This window comes from Oryx dammah, unplaced genomic scaffold (assembly GCF_014754425.2).
Source record: "Oryx dammah isolate SB20612 unplaced genomic scaffold, SCBI_Odam_1.1 HiC_scaffold_13, whole genome shotgun sequence".
NCBI classification, from domain to species: Eukaryota; Metazoa; Chordata; class Mammalia; order Artiodactyla; family Bovidae; genus Oryx; species Oryx dammah.
Genome location: NW_024070197.1, coordinates 22,911,532 through 22,915,881, shown reverse-complemented (window position 1 = coordinate 22,915,881; position 4,350 = coordinate 22,911,532). Strand labels below are relative to the sequence as shown.

At 38.6% G+C, this 4,350-nt stretch overlaps 1 non-coding gene across 1 annotated transcript; it reads right to left on the bottom strand.

The window, feature by feature from the left end:
• Positions 1 to 2,148: 2,148 nt before the first annotated feature.
• Positions 2,149 to 2,220, bottom strand: TRNAC-GCA. The gene has a single exon. It is a non-coding gene; the product is annotated as a tRNA-Cys (tRNA).
• Positions 2,221 to 4,350: the final 2,130 nt, after the last annotated feature.

Here is a 4,350-nt window from a genome sequence, read left to right as displayed (position 1 = left end):
TGTAGAAATTAAAAAATCACCACAAATGCAGCTGCTTATATTTTCCAGTCAGTTACCAATAATAAACAAAAATTGAAAGTGAAAAGAATTATTTGCAATAGCATTAAGTTTCCACATCCCTAGAATAAACCTAAATAGGCTTCACACAGGAAAATATAAAATATTGCTAATAATACAAAGGATTTAAATAAGTCAATTGGTATACTATGTTCAAAGGTTCAAAGATCTATATACTATGCTCAAATAGCTCAATATTTTAGCTATGTGAATTCTCCCTAAATGATCTATATGTGTAAGCAACTCAACAAAAATACGAGGATTTTTTTTAAAAGAAATCGACAAGTTGATTGAAATGTTACTGAAAATTTAAAGGGTGATGAATAATCAAGAAACTCCTTAAAAGAATGTGGGAGGACTGATTCTATTTGTTAATCAGGATTACTATAAAGCTATAGCAATTAGGACTGTGGTGTTGGTTCAAGGATGGGCAAGTGGGGCCAATGCAATGGAAGACAGGCCAGAAAGAAAGTCAGGTATATCTGGACACTTGACTGAAGACAAAAGACGTGATGCAGTGTGGGAATGGTGTCCTTTTCAAGAAATACTCCTGAGTCAACTGGATAACAATATGGGGGAAAATATGTAACTTGACTCCCTCTCTACCTCACATCAGTCATACAAAACTCAATTCCAGGCAGATTGTAGATCTAAACATGAAAACAATAAGCTTCTAAGGAAAATATTGTAGAATATTCTTATAGCCTAGGGTAGAGAAGACTTCTTCAATAAGATATCCAAAGTCCTACCATAAAAAGACTAATAAATTGAACTACATCAATAGGTTTTGTTCTTTAAATGACATCATAAAGAGTCTAAAAGATAAATAACAGAGTGGGAGAATATATTTGTAACACAAATAATCAATAAAGAACTTGTTGCCAGAATATATAAAGAGGTTCTACAAATCAATAAAATATGACACACAACTGTGCCAATTATCAATTTATTGCCTTTTGACTCCAAATTCACTTTCTTCTCCCCTACCTTGTAATCCTGGAGCTGGGCTCTGCAAACTGCATTTCTGCTTTGCCAGCAGGCTCTGTGTCAGGCTCTTCCTGTAGGGGTCTTGGAAGAATACTGCAAGGATGAAGAAGAGACTAGGGTGTTTTCACTTTTCCTATATTTGCCCCCATTGGTGATGAACTTAATGGAGAGGACTATGATTTCACTGCATCCCCAGGCTCTCTTGGTTCTAAAGTGGTCCCAGCAAACTTCATGTGGCACGTTTCAGCAGCAGCCACATCATCTCAGGATCTGAACAGAACTGCCATATAAGCCAGAAACTCCACTCCTGGATAGAAAAAAGCAAAAACACCAACTTTAAAAGATACATGCACAATGTTCATAGCAGTATTATTTACTACTGCCAAGGTATGGAAGCAACCTAAGTGTCCATCAACAGATGAATGGATAAAAAACATGTGCAAAGAGTTGGACACAACTGAATGACTGAGCACGTGCACACACACCCACATTTTATACAATGGAATGTTTGTTGTTGCTGTTTAGTCACTATGTTGTGTCTGACTCTTGTCGACCCCAGCCTGTCAGGTTTCTCTGTCCCAGGCAAGAATGCTGGAGTGGGTCACCATCTCCTTCTCCAGGGGATCTTCTCTTCCCAACCCAGGGATCAAACCTGTGTCTCCTGCTTGACAGGCAGATTCTTTATCAGGGAATCATCTGGGAAGCCCAGTGTAATACTGATCAGCCATAAAAAGTGAAATTCTACCACTTTTCAATAACATGAATAAATTTGGAGAGTATTATGCTTAGTGAAATAAGTTAGACAGAAAAGGACAAATCATATGTGATAATCACTTAAGTGGAACCTAAGAAAGAAACAGGCTCAGAGATATAGGAAAAAACTAGTGGTTACCACTGGGGAGACAGAATGGGAGAGGGGCAACAATGGGGAAGAGAATTAAAAGGCAAAAACTATTGTGTATAAAACAAAGTATAAAGTGAAGTTGCTCAGTCTTGTCCAGCTCTTTGCAACCCCTTGGGCTGTAGCCTACCAGGCTCCTCTGTCCATGGAATTTTCCAGGCAAGAGTACTGGAGTAGGTTGCCATTTCCTTCTCCAGGGGATCTTCCCAACCCAGGGATCGAACCTGGGTCTCCTGCATTGCAGGCAGATGCTTTACCATCTGAGCCACCAGGGAAGCCCTAAATTAAGTAAGCTACCAGGAAATATCATATAGGATAAGGAATATTTGTTGTTGGTCATTTGCTCAGTAGTGTCTGACTCTTTGCAACCCCATGGACTGCAGCAAGCCAGGCTTCCCTGTCCTTCACCATCTCCTGGAGCTTGCTCAAAGTCATGTCCATTGAGTCAGTGATACCATCCAACCATCTCCTCCTCTGTCATCTCCTCCTCCTGCCTTCAATCTTTCCCAGCATCAGGGTCTTTTCCAATGAGTTGGCTCTTAGCACCAGGTGGCCAAAGTATCGGAGCTTCAGACTCAGTATCAGTCCTTCTGATGAATATTGAGGATTGATTTCCTTTAGGATTGACTGCTTGGATCTCCTTGCAGCCCAAAGGACCCTCAAGAGTCTTCTCCAACACTATAGTTCAAAAGCATCAATTATTCAGCATTCAGCCTTCTTTATGGTCCAAGGTCCAAGGAATATAGCCAATATTTTATAACTATTAATGGAGTATGACCTTGAAAAATTGTGCATCATTATCTTATACACCAACAACATATAATATTGTACATCAACTCTAAATACTAATAGAAAAACAGTAGAATGGGTGAACACAATATGGCATAGTTCTTAAATGCAGTGCTATACAACACCAAAAGTCTACATTTGCATGCAAAATGTGGGTGAATTTCATAAGCATGGTACTGACCAACAGCAACAAGGAGTCAGACACACAAAAACGGAGGGTGTATAATTCCTTCATATAAATTTTATAAAGGCAAAATTCATCTTTTGATAGTTACTGTTGCTTTGAGTGGAGGAACCAGATGGTGAGGGAGAGGGTGAAAGAAGGGCTTCTTGGGTGTGTAAATGTTCTATTTCTTGGCCTAGGTTGTGGTTGCACAGATGTGTTTACTTTATGATAATTGATTGAGCCCAACACTTTTGCTTATGTACTTTTTTGCATTTGTATTATTTTCCAATTAAAAAGTAAATAAGACAAAAAGAAAAGTGACAGGTTGAGGTAAAATACTATATTTATACCAGCAAAAGTTTAATACCCAAAATATATAAAAGGCTTGTAAATAGAAAAGACAAACCATCTAAAAGAAAAATGAGTGCAGTGTAATAAAGAATTCACATACTACATACAATCGGCCAATGTACACTGGCAGAATCCCTCAGTTTCACTAGAAATGTGGGATATATGTCCTCAAGTACCAATGAACATCCATTTGAATGGCAAAAGACTGATAAAACGTTGGTGGGAATGTGGATAAATAGGCACTTTATTATCCGAATAAAAGTGAAAATTTTACTAATGTTGGCTCAACATTTCCCTGTTAGCAATTCTAAAGTAAGGACGACACATTCAAAAGATGTAAGCGAAAGAGTGTTCAGTGTTTATATCATGAAAGAAAGCATTGTTTATAGTATAAAAGAAAATGGAAAATTAAATGTTCATTAGTTGAAAAAAATCAAATATAGCTATACAATGGAAGATTGTGTGGCTGGTAAAAATAATAATGGGACTTCATTTGGGCTTGATGTGACAAAATCTGCTGTAAAGCTAACTCAGAAAAGTGACTCTCAGATCAGTGCTTTGAAAATTATGACATTAATGTAAAAGAATTAAAGACATAAGGTATATTTGTAAAGGATACCTTTCTATAGGTTTATGTACTACTTTCCCTGGAGAAGGAAATGGCACCCCACTCCAGTACTCTTGCCTGGAAAATCCCATGGATGGAGAAGCCTGGTGGGCTACAGTCCATGGGGTCGCAAAGAGTCGGACACGACTGAGCAACTTCACTTCAGTATGTTATCAGAATTTTTTAATAGCCAAAGTAAAGAATTATTAAAAAATAACCATACGAATTTAATAGTGATGGTTTAGTCATTAACTTGTGTCCAACTCTTGTGACTGCATGAGCTGTAGTCCGCCAGGCTCCTCTGTCCATGGCAAGACTTCTAGAGTGGGTTGCCATTTCCTTCTCCAGGGATCTTCCTGACACAGGAATCAAACCCAGGTCTCCTGCATTGCAGGCAGATTCTTTGCCAACTGAGCTATGAGGGAAGCCGCCATGAGGAAGGTAGCCAGACTCCTCTGGGTGGCAGTTCTGTTTTTTCCTGACACCCAAGGC